Source organism: Thermobia domestica, chromosome 7, assembly GCF_964235325.1.
Source record: "Thermobia domestica chromosome 7, izTheDome1.hap1.1, whole genome shotgun sequence".
NCBI lineage: Eukaryota > Metazoa > Arthropoda > Insecta > Zygentoma > Lepismatidae > Thermobia > Thermobia domestica.
In genome coordinates this window covers 301899730-301924670 of record NC_137460.1, presented here as the reverse complement: position 1 = coordinate 301924670, position 24941 = coordinate 301899730, and positions in this window count along the sequence as shown.

Here is a 24941-nt window from a genome sequence, read left to right as displayed (position 1 = left end):
ACATGAATTTTATTTCAGTTTGGAGTTTATTGATCGTTGACCCTTGGACTACTGTACCAACGAAGGGGGGGGGGAGTACTTTGTGTCCACCACAGTATATTTTTTGTGCTAAATCTTCTAATGAGTTTCTTAATACTTTATGGTGGTTCAAATTGTACGTTAGTGTGTTTCATAAAAATTGCTATTTTAAGCTGGTGGGCACAAAGTACCTCCCCCGCCGTTGGAGTAGATGTGACTGACATTTAGCAGTGTCACTCCTAGATGCCATTATAATAAATAGCTCCTAATCTTTTCTACTGCTGTCGAAATCGGTTTTTGAAAAAGTGAAATTTCATAAAAATGTCGGTTTTGAAAACCGCTTTTGCGATTTCGGCGGTTTTCGGTTTTTGAGAAAACCGGGTTTTCGGCTTTCAGAAAACCGGTTTCCTCAACAACCGAAAACCGCAAATGTCACAAAAATTCAACAGCAGTAGTCTTTTCCCGTGTACTGTTCACTTCAGTCTCTGTAGATTTTTGTGAGAGTTCCTAATTTGTTTGTTTTGCGAAATATATATTTAATCATAACAGGTGGGCACAAAATAACTTCCCCCCGCCTGGTAGTCCGCGTTACAAAAAATACCTAGGTAGTGCGAATGTTAAGAGACAGCAAATGTTGCTAATTTAATGGCTTCCTTTAAAAGATTCTGGTGTTTTTTGCTGTATAAAACTAGAGAAAAATCCCTTCTAATGATTATAGTAGACGATGTTATTACTCACCAAGGCCTGAAATCGAACTAGGGATCTCTCACAGTAGAGATTTACGATCTACCTCTGAGTCACATCCCTCGCAAAATTTATAAAGAGAAGCTTAAGGATGATGACTACCAGCGTCATCTTGATTTCACAGCCCATTGATTTATATAACAAAGTTTTAAACGAACGGAAATTTAACGTTTAAATTCACTGATTTTTACTTCAAATTACAGTAGGAAGTCGAAAATCCGAACTAATTGGGACCACAGGTAGTTCAGATTTTCAAATTGTCCGGATTTTCGAAAATGACCAAGAAAATGTCATTTAGGCTTAAATATACTTTGTCTATACCAGTGACGGCCGGTGGATTGTGGTTTCTAGTGTTGCAGTACGAACGATCGGAGACAGAAGATATAAAGTGGACTCATTGACTAATCAGCATAAATTTAGATGCAAATGCTATGTGACATGTTAAATTAAATAAAATTATATTTTTAAAAAATAAAAAAATGCAGAACGTTTTATCCGATTAATCACCTTATTTAATTAGTAAGTTCATTCTTCTCTCATTGATTGGAACAAATCTGCCTAATACAGGCTGGTTGAACTTTAGTATTCTTATTGTCAGGTCTTTTTCGATGGAAAGCATAACCAATGGTGATAACCTTTCTTGGGACATTCAATTCCTTGAAAGTGTCAATTCTTTCTCATGTGGAAAAAACTTTTCGTCTTTTGCTGACGCCATAGGTACAGTTAATATTAATTTCAGAAGCTTTGTAGATTCACTAAATATTTTTTCTAGATTATTGCGAACGATTCATTCTAGCAAACTTTTTCCCTCACAGTGATCCGAATTCCTCTTCAGCGTTGACTGAAGAAAGTTCGTAGCAGAGATTAGTGTTATAAAAAAATGTACATTGAACACACTTTATTCACAGTTTATCCAGGAAAATTTTAAATAAATTGAGAAAATGTATCTGGTGCAAACAACACTACTGCCATAAGATATCCTGTAAATTTAAACTGGATTTTTTCAAACATTCTCTTGAATTGCCCTTTGCTTGTTTTGTCTAAGCCTTAATTGCAAGTTTTTCCTCAGTTGAAAGCTGTTCAATGTTTTTTGTAAGTTATTTACAGAAGTCATGGTATACAATTCATTCAGAATTTGTAGGTTATTTACAGAATTAAAGCACACACAATAAAATTAAACCTAATAATTAAAAACCAAACCAGCTGATACAAAAGAGGTACTGGTATATGAATTCCGAATGTCACATATTCATACATCAACACACACATATGCGTAAAAGAAAAAACTACATTCCAAATCATCCGTCTTGGTTGTTACGCAATCCACGATGAACACAATATACTTCCACACAATATACATAAAAGCAAACAGCACTGCCAGTTATACACCCAGAAATGTTAACTGGGAGGGGTCCAAAGTATTTGAGGGAGGTCCAATACGTCTAGATAATATGGAACCTGTCTTATACTGCACCCGAAAAGACGATAAGTAATTCTAGTTTTTAGAAAAAAAGATAGAACGATTATTTTTAAAAGAAAAGAAGAGTACATGATGAGGCGTAAAATAAAATATTTAGCCTACATCAATCGTTTCTCTGTTAAATAAGTATAGTTCGTTAAGAAAGTCTACAAATGTTAGTAAAGTTTCGAAATTTTTCGGAGGTCCGGACCCTGTGGACCCCCCTCGAGGCTACGCCCCTGAGCATTCCTAACTAGTCCCAGATTCAATGTGGCGTTCCCCATCATACAGTTTTATGTGGAAATTATCAAGAGTATAAAATATAGGCCACTTATTTTATAAAAGAAATACGTTTATACTAAAATACTATCCACAGAGGGGGGGGGGGGAAGCGATTCTATATACTGACTTATTAATATTTGATTCACAAATTACTGTAGAAGAAGCCCTCATTATCAATATAAGCTAAGAATTAACTTGTAAATGCGAGTCCACTTTCATTTGTTTTCTCCTCTACTAGATATTTTCTTTCTTATTTTGTAATTCTGCAATCACTTTTTTTTAATTGTCATTATATTGATTTGCTTCAGTATGGTCACGTAATTTTAAAATATGAATGCATATAAACAAATTCCATTTGTAATTGCTAGTGAAAGAAAATTCAGAAATCTTATTTAGCGCGAAAAACCTTATCGTTCACTGGAAACCGTGCTGTGTTGCACAAGCACTGCAACGACCAGTCCCTTTAACTTCTGAGATAGGGGAAAGGAGACTTAACATTTGCTCCAATTGTCGCGCTGAAGGAATCTGGTCGTTGTATGCGCGCTGCAACACAATATAAATTAGAGACTGTGACGGATTATATTTCGCTTTTTAAAACGGATTAACGGAACGGACAGTTACAGAAGTGAAAAATATGTTATTTAAAGTGTATATATGGGAGTATTAAAAAGTATTTTTTTTTCTGTTCTTCACTACTATTGATAATATTTTTTTCTTGAAATACTTTGGTCGTTGCGCAACGCTGCAACACTAACATTAGCCGCCACTGGTCTATACAGTGGTTATACAATACATACAGTAATTACAATATCGTACGTAAGGTTACTTACATTTAATATTTCTGAAGAACCTGCTCGTAAACTAAACTGACATGTTCTTGTAACTCACACTTAAAACTTAACTTGTATAGGCCTAAGGGAAAATAAAAAATATGTATGATAAACAATTACATATGGATGAGCTTTTGTATAAACACTGACTTCACACAACGCTGACGGACAACCCTATTGTTTGTTTATCGATAGCGCTAAGACAAAATGTAAAAAGGTTCTAGGGACTGCGTTCGGATTATGGACGTCCTACTGTATTATTATTATTATTAGTGGTAGTAGTAGTAGTAAGCATCGGACTGACCTGCCGGCCCTGGGGCCGATGCGCCCTCCTCAATAAATGGTTTACGCCCCCTACCAGCAACGACTTTTGGGTCGAAGACATTGAAGTGCCACTTCATCATTTTTCTGAACATCGAATCCCACAGAGATAAATTAAGCTATCTCTTTGATTGTATCATATTCAACTATTTACTTTTGGATTCCAGGCCCAAATTTGTACATTTTTACATATTTGGTTCTATAGCGATGTTCTGCACATTTTAAGTTAGTAGCAGGTTTCATAGGTAATTAATGTGATTAAATTAATAGGAAAACAATGCCTTGCTTTGTGAGGAAAAGAAGAGGGTGCATACAGCTTAGATGATTCAGATGTCAACCATGGGAACTTTCTAGAAATCATTCTTCTTCTTAGTGAATACGATCATACTTTGAGCAATCATCTGAAGAAAGTTACTGAGCAAAGCAAATCTTTTTTCATGAATCTAGAAAAAAAGAGGATGGGAAAGGGAGTGGAAGGGGAAAACAAATAACAATTTTAAGGAAGAGCACAATAGAAAAATTATCTTTATTATTAGGAAAGAGATACAGGACATTATTTGCAATGGAATTAGAAAACCTTACCAATTTTCCGTATTAATGGATATGTCTAATTTTGACCAGTGTGTAGCAGTAATTCGATATATTTTGGAAGCAGAAGTGAAGGAAAGAGTAATAGGACTAAAATGTGTAAATTCTACAACTGGAGATTGTCTCTTCCAAACCTTGACCGATACATTGAACGAAGCTGAACTGGATGTGGCAAAGTGAATTGAAAATTCATTTGAAAGAGCTTAGGAAAGTAAGTAGTAAAGTCCAATATCCCTGACGTTCAGTAAAGTATGTTTTTTACTGAAAAAAGGTTTGAGAACCACTGCAATAAACAATATATTAGAATGTGGTTTGTGGCGGTAACCTAACTTCTTGTTACAGAGTAACATTTAATGAACTATATGAAATAAAACCATCATAATTCATGAACTGTTCGCGTGATGACGTCCAAACTGCGTGGCTGACCACGGGGCATGGCATGCAACGTGTTGCTGTCGGCCTTTTGGGAGACTGAGAATCCGCATTTCGCAATGGAGAAGTCTCTCCACCCTTAACGGGTGACGGTGTGGTGTGCAATGTCTAGCCATGGAATAATCGGTGCGATATTCCTTGACGGCACGATGACTACTGCACGATACATGACGGTTTTGGAAAATTATTTCATACCGATTATCCAAAGTGACCCTGATTTCGATAAGATGTGGTCCATGCAAGACGGAGCTCGACCCCATCGATCATGAGAGTGTTTGACGTCCTGGAGGAGTATTTTGGGGACAGCATTCTGGCTCTGGGGTACCCAGAGGCTACTGGAAGGGGACTCGCTTGGCCGCCATATTCCCTGGATCTGAACCATATGACTCATTTTTGTGGGGCTATGTTAAGGACACGGTGTACAGCAATGATCCCAAAACCATTGCCGAGCTGAAACCTGCGACAGCATCGATGTTCCTACACTTCAGCGGTCAGGCAGAATTTCGCTGTTCCTCTGCGCCACATCATCGCCAGAAATGGCAGACATATCGAACATGTCATAACCTAAATCCGAATGTCTGTAGTGCTGTTTACATGTGCAACAGAGTTTGTGTGCTACGTAGTTTGTCACTAATATCCGTGTCACCCTGTACGATACAACTCGTAATACTTTCATAGGTCCGTAGTTGATAAATAATTCACTTCAAATGAATTTATGTGAAGTTAATTATGACTCATCCTGTATATTGGAGTAACTCATTTGCTTTAAAATGTTAAGGAATGAATATAGCAACTACACAAAGATAGTGATACGAATGCTGGTCTAATGGTAAGCGCGCGCCTTTGGTGAACGGGGATCCGACTTACATTTCCGGTGGGCGGCAGGTCCATAGTAGGGATGGCTGGATCCGAAGATCCGGATTTCGGATTTGGATCCAGATCTCGGATTGCAGATCTGAATCCGGATCTCAGATCTTGATTCTTATCCAAACCCACATCCCACCCAAATTGTGATAAACTTGAATATCTAAAATTCGCCGAAAGTAATTTCACGAAGTCCTGACAGTGAAGAAGAAAACAGAAAATTAAGACGAATATTGACAAGTCTATTTGTCTCCTCCATTCTACACTAAAGATCAAATGCTTGCCTTACTAAAAAAAAAAAAAAAAAAAAAAAAGAAAGAAAGAAAGAAAAAAAGAAAAAGAAAAAAAAAGAAAAACTGATTTGATCCGGATGAGAGTTCGAATGTCGAATCTAAGTCCACCCGGTTGCAGGACCGAGATTGAAATACACACATATTTATATTTGAAACCGGAGTACAAAACTCGAATATTTAAAATTCCTCAATACACCTATTTCATTGACAGTTAAGAAAACATAAACAGTTAAGTCAAGTATTGACTAGTTTTTACGTATATTTATCTTGCTGAGTCTGCTCAAAATATCAAATGTATGCCTTACAATTAGATTTAATAATTATTTAGTAAATCACAATATGAGCACCGAGAATAAACTGTGAATTTTGGTACTCCTTATCTAGATTTGAAATTTCGGATTCATACATAGAATCAGGCTGAAAGATAAACATTTGAGATCTGGAAACCGAAACATGTGCTAGTACCAAGATCGTATCCGTTTTACCTAGGTAATGCGAGCGGAAGGCACTTGCACTAATTCCGCGTGTACCGGTACTTTGGGGAACACGAGAAACTAAAAACAGATAAACATTCTTTTTCAGGGGCAAGTCGCGCTTTAACATGACTTTTCATGAGTGTTGTGTTCAAATACGAAAACTATAATGGCGACTTGTTTGAAGTAAATGCCTTTTCTTCTTTAGCAATAAAGTTAGGTACTTTCACATTGAGGAAAAATTAGCAAAGCACATTTCACTGATTAGAGTGCTGGTTCTTATGGAAGCTTTCACACTAAACCGAAGATTTCCTCATGTGGGTATCGGATTGCCACAATTCACCTTGCTGAAAGACGTGGTTTATCAGGAGGTCGGCCAAGATTCTTTTGGACTTAGCCTGTAGACTGCTTCTGGTCTCAATTATTCCCATATAACAAGACTAACCATATATAAAGTTGGTTCGAAATGATTTAAAATGTCACTAATTGACCTTAAGGGGATAATCGCGATTTAAATATTCGTAAATTAGAAGAGATGTAAAAGTTAAGCGTTAAAATAAATCCGATAATTTCTAATGCAACCTAATGATAGCAATAAGACTCCTTATGTAACATTTTCAAAGCTAAGATTAACAGTTATCTTCTTGAAGAGGGTATACGGCAACATAGAATATTATAAATCCAATTATCATAATGCGGGTACCTCTGACAGCCCCGCATTTCACATCACCATCGCCCTTCATCCTGACAAGTTGCCAATTCACTTACCCACAATGACTTTTCAGGCGTTCCAGTGACATCAATATCTCAGTTTGGGTTTGGGATCATGCTTCGGTGAACCTTGACTATCACCATCAGCAGCTATTAGAGATTTAGAACTTATTTCTGTATTAGATAATGTGAGTAACTATAGCTTTTCGTCTATAGAAGACGGAGAGTGTATGGTATTATCGCAGGAAATATTTGATAATAAGACAATGTGCTACGGATTATCCGAGAAAACCCGACAGCCATAGTCGAGTGGTCTGCGGCATTAAACTGTGGATCGTTTGCTGTGAGTGTCTTGGATTCAAATTCCGCTTCGGGCATAGGTATTTTTAACTATCCTCGTTTACTTCTATGTTTGTGTGGTGTCGTAATGGATACAGTGCAATCCGTGCAAAGCGGTCAACAGGCTAAATAATCTGATAAAAAGCTGTTACCTTTTTATATATAAAAACAGTGGTTAGCGCGTGCCTTCAGTGCCCGTGGTCATGGGTTCAATTTCCGGAGAGGCACTCAACAATTTCGATGTTGACCCAGCATCGTGAGGACAATTGGGGAGTTATCTTAAGTAAGAGGTAGCGGACTCCAGTCTAGAAAGCCGGCATTAGGGACTTCGGGTGTCGATGCGTTGACTACACATCCCCACTTTGAACGTAAGCCCGCTGGTAGGAACCAAAGGGCTGTCGTGCCAAGAATTTAGTTTGTTTTAATTATCATAAATGCCTTCTTTATTATTAAATTTTATCCAATATTTTCTTTTCAACTAGTTTGCGAAACTCAGAGCTAGCTACTTGTTTTCTTTTTAATTCATGTTCATAGTTAGCACAACTAATCACTAAGGAAAAACAATCTTTTGAATGAAATTCGCCTCGCGTCTTTCGTAGCTCTTAAGTTTAGTTTCTTTAAGTTTTTTTTTTTTTTTTTTTTTAATCAAGTTGAAGGGCGGTTTATCATTTTCCCCTCGATTTCCCTATTTTTTTCTAGTTTTACCTATGTTTCTTTGCACGGACATTGCGCCTATACGCATGTGCTTAGTGTGTTCGTTTACAAAAGTGGGCCATTTTCCTGCCACTATAGAAAGTAAGAGTGCACTGTATCAGAGAAATATTAATTAACGTATGTAAGTGAATATATTTGTGACGAAGTCATAATTACTCAGTTTTTGCATCGTACATAGTTTCCTCATCCTTATTAATCTCTTCACCCGCGCTTCCTGAATTCCAGTTCTAGTATTCTTTCTTGATGGGGTACTGATGTCTCATGTAGGCTTATTAATTATAACATCAGCAATAAAGAAAGTAGGGTTTAATTTGCACTAATTTTAAAACATTACGTTAATTAAATAATAATAATAATAATAAGGAGCGAGCTCAGGCTACTTGTTAGAATTCTTGCTTCGCAATTGGATAATACTGGGTTCGAATTCGGAGACCAGCCATCCTGACTGAGGATTTTCCAGGGTTGTTCCTCAGTTATACTGGGCAAATGCTAGGTTAGTACCTTGATATAAGGCTCTGGAGACCTTCCTTCCATTCCTTTTCCAATGTCTTTATCTGTTGATTACTACAGTGTAAAGTGGCTTCTGAGGATATATCTGGTAGCATATAGTAAATAAACAATAACGACGTAATATATCTTCACGAAACGTGTGGGTTAATTTAACTACAGCCTTACAGTCCCAATAGATAACTAAAGTTTTAATATCAATTTCCTGACTTTTAAATACCATTTTCATATTGTTTCAGCTTTCAATTTTCTCATGTATGTTCCCACCGAGAATTGAACCTGAGATCACATGAACAAATGCGAATATGTTAAATATTTTTGAACACTTTAATATACAAAATACAAAACGCTTCAATGATACGATGCATGGATATGTTTTGGTTACGTCCTGCAATGTATGATTAAAGAAACCTGGAAAGTGAAGAAAAAATAACAGAAATCTCTTTCATATTTACTCCTTCATCAAACTCCCGACCTCAGAAAAGCAAGCCATAAGTTAGGGAATAAAGTCATACAACGAACACAGCCATATCGCTCTCCTGAAATTCTCGTGTGTATGTTTAAAAATCTACTGTTGTTCCACGCCAACCAGTCTATATTTTTTGTTGTATATACCTTCGAAGTGAAAGATATTCATTATTACATTTGTTGATGGTTGCACTCTAGGAGTCAGAAACTTCTATTAATAAAGAGTTTGTTTTGTCTAGTATTCCTGCGATTAGAAGGGCCTTATCTAAAAGATATTTCATTTGTATATGAGAAAATAAGAAAGTTTATTTTCTAAGAATAAAATAAATATTTTTAATGTGAAGCTAACATTAAGTTTTGAAGAGGAGCTAAACAGAATAATTTATTACCATTTACATCAGTTTTCAGACAATCCAGTATACTCTGAAATGGAAAGAAGTCAAACTTGGAAACATTTTACTAAAGAGACTTCAACAGAAATGCAACATGTAAATATTGCAAGGTTAAAATAAAATAAAGAACAAAGGTAGCACAAACGTGTTATGGAAACATTTAAAAGCACAGCAACCTACTATATTAGTGAATCCGAAAAAAGTTTTGACGAATTTTAAATATTGAATTTTATCATCACAATTTCAGATGTAGGTTTGGATACGAATCAAGATCCGAGATCCGAATTTCGGATCCAGATCCGAGATCCGGACCCAAATCCGAGATCCGGACCCAGATCCGAAATCCGAATTTGATTTTGATTCGATTTGATTTGGATCCGAGATCCGGATCTAGGTTCGGATTCGGATCTCACTGAATCCGGGATATCCGGATCCGAAAATTTTTGGTCATCCCTAGTCCATAACCAGAACACTAAGATAAGGGGACCAAGATAATTTTGAGAAGATAACTATTTCACCTTACATTCATGACTATTAATTTTTGAACGTATGTTCATCTAAACAACAACAATAATAATAAAATTCGAGGATATAAGCTTGACAGTAGAAAAACGACGAAATTTGAAAGCATAACCTGGTTCAGATTCCTTATTAAACTGTAGGTCCACTACTTTTTCAGTTTAAAGTCTCAGGCTTGTGCTCCGAGGCTAAAAGAGACGGCGATATTGATAATAAATGAAATGGTGGAATTAAAAGTGGGAGGAAACAGGAGGATCCCGGGAAAAGCTAAACAGACGGCATAGTCCATTTCACATGAGCTGAGATCGAACAAACCAGGCACCTACGCACCAAAAGGTGAGCGTACTACCACTGACCCACCGAGACACCTCCACGTCTTATATAGTCTCGGTGCAATATAAGACGCTAAACTTGATGGACTGAAAATGGACGCTAAACTTGAAAAAATAAGCAAGTAAATGGAGCCAAACACTAGATATTGGAAATGAAAGTGTGACACCGCAGTCAGAGTGGTCAGGGAACTGTTTTCCCTAAATTTTTTATGCCCTTATGAAGAATTCCGAAGAATATACTAAATGTTATATTTCAGATTCTGTCGTTTATTGCTGGGCTTATATTTAACCAGGTGCTATTCGAAAAGTTATTCTTTCTGTTTCTATATCCAATATGAAGAGTATTACAATGATTCGGTTGTCTTCTATATTTAATGCGTAGCTGGGTTTGGAGCTGATTATTTAACGGAATGTTAAAGAGCAACACGTGCAGACAGCAAATGACCAATGGAATGGAGCCAGAAAGAAGCCTATGCTGAGTGTTTGGAACAAATTAAACTTAGATCACATGATAAAATGCGGTTGGATAGAACAAACCGCGTTATTTGATTATTAACTTTTTTTAAAGAAAAGTATTTCCTTATGTTGTACAATAGTCTAATCGATTATACCCAGTGCTGTAGTCCTAAAATTTTCAGAGGGTATACGCTGGTTTGTGATTACTATTTTATAGTCTAAAACCATTTCATGCAATTTTCTTGATGGAACTCATTACTTAAATCTTGCCATATAGAAGAAGGAACAATTCCGTAGAGAAGGAACAGAAAAAATAACGTCTGATGCAGGGGCGGATCCAGGGGGGGGCGATCGGGGCGATCGCCCCCCCCCCCAGAAGAGAAAACTTTCTTATTTTATATATATAAATAAAACCCCTCCCAAAGTTTGGAGCCCTTAAAAGTAGCAGTATGACAACCCACCGCCCCCCCCCCCAGAAGTCGGTCCTGGATCCGCCCCTGGTCTGATGTGCCGGAAGTAAGAAAATTGTGCCAAAAATTTAACTCTATAAAGGTCACTGAGACATGAATATTTTCAATTAATGGATTCTGTATTGCTCAAAGTTACGTATTACTATTGGCGTGATATTGAAAATACTGATACCTTAGTTTCAGAATATCGAATAAGTTCGGTCTCTCCCAGCGGGAGCTCATGTGGTTCGGATTCCACGTTAATCAGTAGGTCCACGTCTCATATAGCCTCGTTGCTGAACGGGACGTTAAACTCAAAATCAACTCAACTCAAGTTTGGTCTCTTCAGCAGAGAACAAGTTTTTAAGCAATTAAAATATCACAGCCATCGACCTTCAAAACGCTAGGATATCCTCTCAGAACAAAAATGTGCCCGTTTTGTATCGAGACAATTTTTTGTGTTTTAAGAGTCTTCATCCCGGCGAAATTAAAATACCGCTAATTTTATAGTAGTTATGTGATATCTTCAAATAGATAAAAGATAATTGAAATATGGAACAAGAGCGCCCTAGACAATATTATTTTGCGTGAGGTACCGTTATCACAAGTTACTTAGTGGCTTTCCGTTTTCGGCTGTTTAGAAACGCGAAAATAAATGCCGAATTTCAAAATGGCTCGAAATCGAAAGCAGATAAGTGAGTCGTGATAACGGTTTCTTATGTAAAATAATATTGTCTAGGGCGCTCTTGTTCCACATTTCTATTATCTTTTATCTATTTGAAGATATCACATAACTACTATAAAATTAGCGGTATTTTAATTTCGCGGGGATGAAGACTCTTAAGTTCTTCCTGTATAATAATATCCAAATAATAGTAGCTAGTAACAACAGTAACAATTAAAACCTTCGATAAAATATAAGACGTGACACTAACCTTGAAAGTCTTCTGTGGAAGCTACTTGCCAATGGCCACCGGTTACTGTTTGGTACCAAAATGATCACCATCCTCTTAGGTATTGATCAACGCCAATATCATGTCTCTTTGACTTACGGTTCCTAAGATATGGCTCCTTAAATCCCCCAAACCCAGAACCTTTTTGGCCAATATCTCGGGAACTGCAAGAGTGACGCGAAAAATCCCATCACTTTCTCAGACAGTTTTTCATGCTCTATCAAATTGAGGGCTCAAAATTGAAAAATTCGCAAATGACAGACACACACACACATATACATAGAGAATTCAGTAAGCAACTTTTTAAGTTCGTTGAAAAGGTGATACAGTTACTTTATCATTGGAGTCATGGCCCGATTAAATAAATATGAATGAAACGATAGAAAAAATGTACGGTTTGAAGCAGAAGGTACTTGTACACTCTAATGACTAGGATTAAGCAGAGGGTATACAGCGTATACCCTCGACTACAGTCCTGATTACACCGAAGCTGAAAGAATGATTTGATACTGGTCATTTGAGCCCTCTTTTGTGGTTTTCATTCAATTGATTCGACTTCTGATGTTCAAATTATGACGGTTAAGTTTCATTGGGCTTTCATCGTTGCAGCTCGGGCTCTCGATCAAACAGTAACTATTACATATTCCACGTAAGTTAATAGGTAATCAAAATAAACTTCCCTCTCTCTTTCCTCTACTGCAAAAGAGAAAAACAAGTCGTTGATCATGTGAAAAAGGGGAAACTTTTAAAGATACAGAATTAGATCAAATCGAAAATTCCATCCTCCTACATTTCATTCCACCAATTCTTCCATCATCATTCACTTGTCTTAATCATCTGTGTCCATCAGCCTAAAAGGGCATAATCGTGGGACGTTGAACTGAAAGATTTCATCTACTTCCTTGAAGAGCCGCCACTGCCTGGAAAAAGAGTATACTGTCTTCAATTAAGCATTTTATTAAAAAAATGAATAATGAAGTACTTATTTATCTATGTTGTAAAATTGAAAAACACTGTATTTGTGACTTTTAATTACTTGAATCACCCGACCGATCTCGATCAAATTTCCAACATAGATGAGGTTCGAGCCTGGGATCGTTTTTATCTATTCACTTTGACGGCAGAACTTACGGGAGGGGAAGGATATATATATATAAATGATCGAAAATGACTAATATTAGTATCGAATCCATAGATTTCGGGGTTGTTGCAATGAATAGTGACACTTCCGATGCCATCCCCCGCAACATGGGGGAGGGGGATATACCAAAACTATCGAACATAACCGATATTAGTGCCGAATCCGTAGTTTTCGGGGTCACTGAGATGAACAGTGATACTTCCGATGCAGTTTAAATCCATGTCACTAAAAACAAAAATTGAATATTTCACGAGTACCAAACCCATGAGATAAGAAGTTGTGCGTTTATTTATTTATTTATTTATTTATGCTTTAACCAGCGAAGCGAGTAATCGATGCTGGTTTTAAATAATTTTCGTAATCGGTTTGTTAGTGAACTGAAAGTTTATCTTACAAATGAGCAAATTCTAAATGGAAAAACCAGTACATCGGTAGCTGGTCAGTCTATTCTTCCAATCTCGTTTAATATTCTATATGAATCACTTAAGTACGTTCTCGAGTGTGCGTGTTCAAAATCAAATAAGGATTATCCTACCATAAATACGTTCTTCCTTCTGGGAATCAATTCTTTTGGAAACAGTTGGAAATTTGCTTCGTTGCTCAGTTGATTTTTATTCCCTCATATCGTGACCTCAGATGTAACCAGAAGAAACATTTTTTTCTTTAAAAATATTCAATACATGAGCAGAGAAGACAATCCAATAATAAAAAAGAGAGGCAATAAAAGTGACGTAATGCCTTCTGTGTCATCACAGAAGAACAAATCATTCCTCTCGACAGCCTGTGTTTCCGTTGCCATGGGAACTGGGGAACTGCGCATGTCATACACACAAACTGATTTTACATTACGTGTTGCCAGCATATAAAGAATTGCATTTCTCCTTGAATTTTTACAAACAAACTGTGTGTCATAGGTGAAGATACGGAGGCGTGGGGGTCAGTATCCTCCAATGTGAGAATTTGGGAGGCATTGCTCCCCCTGAAGTGCATACGATAAAAACACACCACTTTTCACTTTTAAAAAAATTAAACCAACAAATGACATTTTAAAACTCATTCCAGTTAAACTTTGTATAAGAACTGTCTTATTTGAAACAGTAAAATAAGTATAAACAGTTGTTGTTAAGTTTACCGTTCCTTTCGGTAACGAGGCTATGTGAGACGTGGACCTACTGATAAATGTGGAATCCGAATCACATGAGCTCCCGCCAGGAATTGAACCTGGATCTCTCACGCCAAAGGCACGAACGCTAACCGCTTAGCCATGAAGGAGCTCTAAGTATAAACAGTGTATACAATAACGTAGTGTATTCAATATTAGGGCTAATTGATTCTCAAAAGGTCTGGACCCTCTCTCTCTCTCTCTCTTTTTATTTCTTTCTCTCTTTGTCTGAGGGGAGGACGGTGGAGCAGTGATAGAGCGCTTATCTCCTATGCGTGGGATCCCTGATTCGATTCCCGGCCAAACAAATTTGTGGTAGGCAACATCGTATCCGTGGGTTTTCTCGGCTTACTTCCGTTTCCTCCCACATTCATATTTCACCAATAGTTCCATCATCATTCACTTGCCTTAATTATGTATCTCCCTTAGCCTCGAGAGACGTTAAACTGGAAGATTTATTTTAAATTTAATTTAATTGCTGTCTCTGTCTCTATTTAATGAGTGTGTGTATGTGGTTTCATGCCTCTCCAATTCCAGCTTGCTCTATCCATCTTCGTCCATGAAGTGTATCTCTGATTATGGCAGCATTTTGCCCTACGTGCTTGACATTAGAGGCTTATGCAGAGTTGTTTTGACGCTTGATTAGTACCATACTAAAGATTTCGACTAAGATATGTTTCCTACAGTAGTCAGGCCTTTAGTATGACGCTAATCATACTCCAAAACGACTCTGCATAAGGCGCTCGGAGTTTACGGCGGTGATACAGTATCGTGAGGTCATTCGGGCTATACCTGAAGTAACCCTCGAATCTCGGAACAAGATCGAGTCAAAATGAATCGGACACTCAGAAATACTTTTTTTATTTATCTATTAACTAATCATTATGAACATCTCTGAAATTGCATATGTTTTTCCATGCACCTGTCTGTTGTTGATACTTGTAAGTGAATTAGCTACTCTGGGAATTGAAAGACTCTCAACGTTGAATCAATTTTCATCCGATCTTTGTGTTTTGTATGATTTTGAGATGTAGGGAATGTATCCAACATGCGACCTTAACGGGATGATCTACCTTTTCTCGGCACAAAATTTTTTATATTGGACCTTATGGGGAGTACATGGCTACCGAATTTCCTGAGTTTCTAAGGAACTAGGTATCTCTAATGGGAAAGAAAAATTTTGCAGCATTCTACAGAAGTTTATTAACGGGTTGAAATACTTAAATTGTATATTTGTCTGCTAGTTTAGTAGAAATAAATTATTAAAAATTAAATAAATTAGTTTCTTTTTATACAAATTATAATATGTCTAACTTTGGAACCAATTATGGTAGAAAGATAAACTTTTTTTTTTTGTTTTATTCCTTGAGAAGAAATGACTCTAATAGTTTTAATCACAACCATATCTGATACGCCAATTAAAAAATAGTATTTTAATATAAGTATTAAAGTCCACCTGTCAAGAAGTTTGACGAGGGTAACGCATCTGCGCCCACCCTTTTCTTCTGTTTTCGTCCCGAGAGATATGAAGGGACCGTTTTCACAGCAGGTGTCAATGCGAATGTAAACATCCTGTCCTCACGTTCAATAGCCCAAGTTCGGCCACTTTCTCTCTCTCTTTCTTTTCTCTCTCTTCCGAGGAGGTGTTTCTACCCTGTAAGAAAATTATAGATATATGTAGAGAAAATGGTGATCAATTATTTGATAGCCAGATGATAGACAAGCATTCTAAAATGCCTCCGAATTCCAAAAATGTATCGACCATAACTTTACCATCTGGTTATTTTCAGGAGGCAAAAGTTATATTATTATTATTATTATTATTATTATTATTATTATTATTTGGAGTTAGAGTGCAAATCCACGAAGATACAAATGGCTCCATTGGCTAAACATACACATAGCTGCCCCCATTCAGAACATCCCTTTGTGCGTTAGAAAACATGCTATAACAATGCTCCCCTCGCAAAAATATAATTCAACTCTTATTGACCTCAGTAGCGCTTACTAATAGCGTAAATGCTATAAATCAGGCATTTGCAAGTAGGAACAGGGATTGGCCGAATCACAGAAATCTTACTGTCGTCACGGGCTGTAAAAGGTAATATATGACATTTTCACAAGAAATAATTATCGGATAATTTAATAATGGACAATTTAACGGGCTGTATAAAGGAACTCGGCGTGTCAGATCCGGCCCGCGAACCGACGTTTGGATATGCCTGCGTAAACATTCAACAAAAATATTTCCCCCTGCTTCTTGTTTCAACTCCCTAGGACAGTGATGATTTCAGGGGTGATTCTGGGGGGGGGGATTCTCCCAAGAGCTACGAAATTCACCATCGGGTGCTTGAGATCTTCGCAGAAATTTCTGTGGAGCACGCAATTTTTAGTCGCTTTCCCCCTGTACGTGGTGCCTCCGGAGGAAATGATCTGAAATTAACACTGCTATATGATAATTGGAGATTGGCTTACAGTGCTTAGTCTTAGCGAAGTAAGCACGAGAAACCAGAAATATCACAAAAAACAGGGCTTTTGCTCCGCTGTTCCCCCGTGAAAATGCACAGTTTACACACAATACAGGTTGGATCTAACAGGGCTATTTAGAGAACGTCATTTGGTGTGCAGTGTTGTCTGCGGACAAGGAGGCAAAACCGTGTTTTTCATTAAAAAATGGAGTATTTTAAATTTCCCTCGCCCCCTCAGGAGACACTTCTTCAATGAGACCGCATCCTGCCTCTTTCTCCCATTCTCTAGGCTCTAGGCCAATTAGGACTGACAGGCATTTGAATAAGTCCATTACTTGGTTGCCTAGTAATTAGCCATCATATTGGCTGCCATATTGGATTTAGACAAATGTTCTCTCATGTTACCATGTAAAATATGTCTTGTCGTGATGAAAGCTACCAGAAAAAGTAGGTTTCATTTAGTCCTGAGGAAGTACGCTACATCCTAGAGTAATGCGTGCATATACGCGTTTGTAACTTTGTACAGTTAATCGTTAGACAGCAGTGTTACCAGGTTGTAAGGTTTCTAAGTGGCAATAAACAATGTCATATTTAAATTCATCGGCCTCAGAAACCTATAGTTTGACACCAAAATTATCTTTCTAAGTGCTTTGGTTCACGATCTCTCTCTTTATATATATATATATATATATATATATATATATATATATATATATATATATATATATATATATATAGAGAGAGAGAGAGAGAGAGAGAGAGAGATATTTACGTAGGGCGGCGGCCATATTGGAAAATGACGGCTACCAGGAAAACACCTCAAATTTGAAATATATTCACAAGACATTATTTTAAAAAAACTTAGGGGACATTTTTTTACGGACACCTATATATGGGGGCCACGACTTTTCATTGTCGGAATCCTGTGGGGGCACCCCTCTGCCCCCTTCCCTTCGCCACTACTGTATGCTATAATATTTGTCCGGAAGGGAAAAAATTCCCAAAATAACAGCGTTTTTTGATATATACTGTTCTTCCCGCGCACTCTAGAATGCATCTTGATGAACTTCCAGAGGTAACGGGGAAAAGAGGATACTTCACACCACATCGTCCAGTCTCTTAGTATGGAACCATTGAGGGAGACACACTCTATAAAGCTAACAGTATTTGGCAGCTGACAGGTAATCTCAGAAACTGGTCGAGAACCTGTTTCATTCAGACATCCACCCCCTTCCCCCTCCATTTCACAACCCCCGCCCTTTCCGCGGCCAAGCTTAGAGTGGGGCGTGACTTACCCTCGTCAAACTTTGACAGATGGACTTTAATACTTATATTAAAATACTATTTTTTAATTGGCGTATCAGATATGGTTGTGATTAAAACTATTAGAGTCGTTTCTTCTCAAGGAATAAAACCAAAAAAAAAAGTTTATCTTTCTACCATAATTGGTTCCAAAGTTAGACATATTATAATTTGTATAAAAAGAAACTAATTTATTTAATTTTTAATAATTTATTTCTACTAAACTAGCAGACAAATATACAATTTAAGTATTTCAACCCGTTAATAAACTTCTGTAGAATGCTGCAAAATTTTTCTTTCCCATTAGAGATACCTAGTTCCTTAGAAACTCAGGAAATTCGGTAGCCATGTTCTCCCCATAAGGTCCAATATAAAAATTTTTGTGCCGAGAAAAGGTAGATCATCCCGTTAAGCTCCAGCTATTTCTTAGTACCAGTTTATATAAGCATAGAAAGTAACTTTCTTTACTCATGTATGCCATCTGAAACAAATCAAATACTTTGGTATGTAGAAAAAAAAGAACTGTTTTGATTGTGAATTGCGCTTTGCAATTTGTTAATATTGGGTTGATACTATTGAAATATCATTTTATATCTGGTGAAAACCAGTTCATGGACCGAAATGCGTGTACAACACCATAAACTACGTAAATGTTCAGAAAACAGAGAGGGGTGCCCAACCCAGTCTGTCAGAGGTAGTACCTTGATGAAGAATCATGTGAAACTGCACCATGAAGAACGCAAAATTATGAGCTTTAATTTTCAAGTTTAAATTGAGATACTGCACATTTTGGGATTAAAAATATCAACAGTCCAATTGGGCCAGAGGTGGTGAGCGAAGGCACCATACGTCGTTAGTTAGTGAAATTTCCTGTCAGTGATAAAACATCGAAAAATGATTCAAACTGTCACAGAGTATTATCATTGAGCTCTGATAAGCTTCACAAAAACTCTGTGGAAGCAGATTCTCGGAAGAGTGTTCACGCAATTGCAGGCGATTTACGTATGCAACCCATTCTAATATCATTCGGACGCTCCGCCCAATCGCCAAGATGAAGTTGGACTTGTGGATCACACCGGACAACAATGATTGCCGTCTAGAACTGTGGGGACCTTGGAGTGTGCGGAATAAATAGCAAGGTTTCCTCAATCGCATTATCACTTCTGATGGAAAATGGACATGTCGCGACAAGTGTAAACGGTCAGACAGTAGTTAGCTTGGACCAATCCAGGATGGCTTATAAAACAACTTGTTCACCCTCAGAAGATGTTATGGTAGTCTATGAAGGAGTTGATCCATCCTAAGCATTTATTCGTCGAGACTAAACTATCGCTGTCGAGTGTTACAGCGCTAATCCATGAAATGTATCGCAAACTTGCCCGCAAGCACCTAACAATCGTTAACAGGAACATGTAAATTCAGCTCCCATATGTTGTTCAAAGGGCTGTGCCAACTTTCCATGAATTACAGTATAAAACTGTTTATCACCCACGGTATTGTCCTGACGTCTCTTCTACCAATTACCAGCTTTCCCGGCATTTCGATCAATTCTAGATGGAGAAAGACTTCGTTGAGGGTCGGACTTATTTTGTCATGAAATTCAGTGGTTGGCTGAGCGATGCCAAAAATACATGGCTGCAGTTAGAGACTAGTTTCACTAACGAAGTACTATAGTTTTCTTTTCTTTTCTTTCTTTTTTCTTACCTTAGAAAATGATAAATGTTGTAGACATTTCAATCGCACAAATTTAATATCACGTCTAGGTGGTGTTACCAATCAAAGAAATAACGAGTCAACCAACATAAATATTGTAAGGTTCTATACCTTCACATGTAAGCAACCTTAATAAATACATGCTTCATTCACAACCACGTTCTACTGTGTACAAACATTGCCATCAGCAGAAGATGGAAGGAGAACACCACGAGATCACGAAGTTGGTTCGGAAGGAAACCGAAAATGGTCGAGCCTTTCGTCACGTACCGCCCTTCAGAAGACACCCATAAAAGAGGACCACAAGTAGGCAAAAGTATCAGCTATCAAATTATCATTAACCTACCAACACCTGTCTCCGGAAGCCGCATTGGGCTATGGAGAAATCATTCTAAACCTTATCTCTGGAGGCTGCATTGGGCGAAAGAGATATCCTACAACTACCTTTCTCCTGGGGCTGCATTGAGCTACGGAGGAATCCTATCTCCCGAGGTCGCATTGGGCAAAGCAGATTCCTTTTAATCACCTACCTTTGAGGTTGCAATGAACGAAGGGGTTTCTACTTTAACTTAAAACGATTATACCTTTATCTCCGAAGCCACTAGTGTGTGTTGAGGATTCTTTAAACATTGAGAAACATTTTACTGTATTACAAAGAAACTTTGTAAATCATTATAAGAGATATATTTTTATAAACAAATAGGTGAAGGTTTTAAAGCCAGGACTCTTTTATTATAGTGCTGCCAAAATGTCTTGAGCCGTGGCAAAAATGAGAACTAAAGCTCACACCCATGTGTTGAGCCAATAAAGATTCAGCTGTTGCAAAGCGAAAGGGAGTGAAATTCCTTCAGCCGATAGCAGCGCTTGGAACGAAAGACTAAGTGTCAAGTCAATGTGGTATATCTATAGACTTTGCGGGAAACATTCCAATACCCAAGTGAATATCCAAAACGACAGGTATTGCTTTTCTTATTCCGGAGAGCAGGCAAAATTGTTATGAGAAATATGCGTGGGTCAAAGTATTCCTATTTTAGGGGTTGTGTGGAAGGCAGAGATGCAAAATAGCATTTTTTGCGAGTATTAAAAGAAACACTTTGAAAAAGAACACGAAATTTTCACATTTTTAACTTTCTATAACTTCCTTATTGAAGCACTACTTTTGTTTCCATGTAGTGGATTGTCAATTAAGAAAGTATGTTTACAACATCCAGTACTTGTAAGTCCTTTGTTTAGTCCAGGGATGGCGGTGTTGATTAATTTTCAAACTTGTACTGCAGTTGTTTGCTGCAAGTGTACGTTATACAACCACCATATCCCAAATGTCATTTTGGTAATCTAACCATCTTTATCAAGTACATGCAAGTTATATATTTTGATACATGTGTTTCACTGGTTGTGTAAATGCAATTTGTCAGGGAAGAAAAAAGTATCATAAAACAACAGATACGTACACTCATGTCCAAAATTATTGTCGCATGTCTATATGTTGTTGTAGGAATATAATTTGATTACGAATTCGCCTGGTATTTCTTATAATACGTGTATAATCGGCAAAGACGTGTATGTGGCAAATTTCATGTCAAAAGAGCAATAAATAACAACAATAAAACGAAAATAAAAACTTCCTTGTCCATTTAGACACATTTTGTTTTATTCATTCTAGTTTTCGTATTTATAATTCTTTTCCTATGAAATTTACCACAAATATACATTTCTCGATTATACTGTAATGTTTTTGGTAGAGTCAATAATGGACCGAGATTTTATCCCTTCACCAATTTATTATAAAATTTGATAAATACAATACGTCTTTGATTACAAAGATAATAATGCTGTTTCCTCGTTAATGTCCAAGTAGAGGAGTATAGGTGTTTTGCACGGTGCCCCTTCTCTCAAAGCAGTCTCCAAGGCACCTGCCGGTTCGGTGAGTTTGGAAGGATAGCCCCCTCAGCTCAAGGCAGCTTCGCAAGGCTTTGTTGTTGAGAGGATCCCTAGTCCAGTGCGACCTCAGGGCGGTGTAGGTGATTTGATCAGTTGGACGACTGATGCTGGGTCCCTCGGTGTTCCTCCTTTTATTTGTCCTCCTCGGGTCCTTCCGTAATGTTCGTCAGCTTTCGGCTTTCCTCGGAGTCCTCTGCGTTGGCTTGCTGTCTGCTATGTTGTTTATAAATAATAGCACGTGTTGAGTTGACACGTGCGTCTGTTGTGATGCGGGGATCCTTGCAATACACATAGTATCAGTATTAAAAGTACCCTGCAAAATCATTATCAAATTTTATTGTTAAAAGAAGACAGTTATAGACATGCACACAATATTTTTGGACATGATTGTACAAATATTCACGAGGAGCATTCAAAACGTTCCCGAAATGCTGTTGTAGTTTTGGCTTTTGTAATGCAACCACAATGAATCTTGCGCAATACAGTCCTTAGGTTCCCTAATTATTAATTTAAGAAGTGTGAATACGTCTTAACAGCCAGTGTACGAATAGTGAAACTGAACGGAGGAGTGCGCAGTGATCTGTCGGAGCAATTTCAGAGATCGAGCAATGCGCAAATATCAAGTTCATCTGCAAATCGGGGAAAATCTGCTTCAGAGAGTTTGATAGCCTTAAAAACAGTTTAGCACCATCGGATGTATTATTCTTTCCGAAGCTAAAAATGGGCCTGAAATGTACCCGTTTCGCCACCGTAGAAGCGATCAAATCTAACGCGACGGATGAACTTCGGAAAATACCAGAAGAGGCCTTTCGTCGGTATTTTCTCCAATCACAGCAGCAATGGAACAAGTGTGTATATGTGTTCTGAAAGTGACAACTTTGAAAGCGATCAAGTAAAAGGGTAATAAGTGGTAATAAAGAGCTTGTCTTGCTTACATCTCGTTCTCTGTTGAGGAAACATTTTATCCTGAGCTTCAGAGAATCCAGTTTACAAAATTAAATCTATAAATGCATGTTTTGTATATGATGTTACTTTAAAATCAATTATTCACAGAATTGTTTTTGTTTACTATTGTATCATGTTAAATTTTTTGAAGTAATAAAGTTGTGGATAGCATATTTAACGTTCTGTCTGTCGAACTAAGCATCCTCAATAAATGTTATGTTTAGTTATAATGAAGTTTTAGCTTTTCATAAATTTAAAATGATAATTTGGTTTTACAAAATCTAACATTTTCAGAGTGGTTATTCCACTATATATATATATATATATATATATATATATATATATATATATATATATATATATATATATATATATATATATATATATATATATTGTTATTAAGAGTTAACCTATACAAACAAATCATTTGGAACTCGAGTGCGTCCATTGATTTCTACTTTTTCTATCCAATCGAATGACCCATTTGCTTTCATTCTTGAATTTTTTCAGAATTTTCTCTTCAAAAAGCAATAATAAACTATTTTTTCGTGTCAGAATGGCGAAACGAAGATACAACGTACTGTTGCATCTCCATTAAACTTGAAATATTTAAATGAGCATAACATTTTCCACGCAAAAAAAAAAAAAAAAAAAAGCGGAAAAGCTTCCTTTAAAAAAAAAAGGTTTATTTTCAAGCGCTGGTATTTCTGGAGAAATGCAAATGAGTTTGGTCCTCCTGAATTAATCCTAGAAGCGACAGTCCTATTAGCGGCAGGAACTGTTATCTGTCCTATGAGCGACCGATTCATTTACATTGGGATGATGGAAGATGACATGATTCCCTCTCGTAAAATATGTTTGCCTCTTGTGTTATTAGCGTCCGAACAACCTTGGTATGAAATATGTAAGTGCCAGTAATACTGTTCCTCAAATATATTTTCCTTCTACTGTGAGTGCAAATAAAACATCTTAATTTTTAGTTAGATTTGACATAAAACATATCTAATAACCTAATGAAACAACAGGGGTATTTCCATGAAAAGTATATTCCTATGTAATTATTGAAAATCCAATTGTAGCATTCTCCTTTCTGAAAACTCTGCTTTCTGTACTTAATCTAACTCAAATCTAATTACTCACTAAGCAAAGCATTTGTAAAGCTTAAACCTGTAACAGTTTCGCCTAGTAGATAATTATCTACTTTGTAGACTTCCTAAGATTCTATAAATAAAATGAGAAAAACATTTAAATAATAAAAGACATATTTTGAGATCCCTTACATCTTGTAGGCTATACCTAACCAATCCCACCAATTACAATGCAGTGCACTTTAAACAATCCAAACGGTAAACAAACTCTTTAAAATACCTCCCCCGTTTTATAAGGTGCCAAAACGTAAACTAATTGCTTAATTCGACTTCCCCTTATTTTGACTTATACATGAAAGCTTGTCGTATAGCAATCTGATATAATCCCTTATAGCTAGATGAACTGTTAAGTCCTGTGAGAGATGAACGAATCGGTGACTTATAGGCCAGTTAACAGATCAAATCGGTCGCTCATAGGACAGTTAAAAGTTCCTGTCGCACATAAGACTATCACAAGTAGGATGGCACCGGTCCTCCTAGGGTTAACACTTCTAGTCCGGGAGATTTAAACCCTTAGAACATCCCGTTCCGGCAGATTTTAGAGATATTTGGAAAATTCAATAACGTCTCTCTTATTAGACGTAACGATGATTTTTTCAAAATGAAAAAACAAAGGATCAAATTATAACTAGGAAAAAATTCAAATACTCAGCACTTTGTATAACTGCTTAACAGTGTTGCTAATTTATGGTAATTTTTCGGGTAGGTATAAATCTAGTCAATCGTACACATTCCGCTAAACAAATACGAGGGTACATCAAAAGTATCAAAAAAGTAAGCAAACACTAGAAATGTATTTCGGACTAGAAATGTTAAGAAATAGCAAACCATCGTCTAGGGACCCCGAAATAAGGGATTGGGAAGCAATGTGCTTACCAGACATTACTCAACTTATACAGTTTATCAGGCTTTTGGTCTACGTGAACTGTAGAGTCACCGAGTTGATAAGTATTTTATAATGTTTAAACTCCTATCAG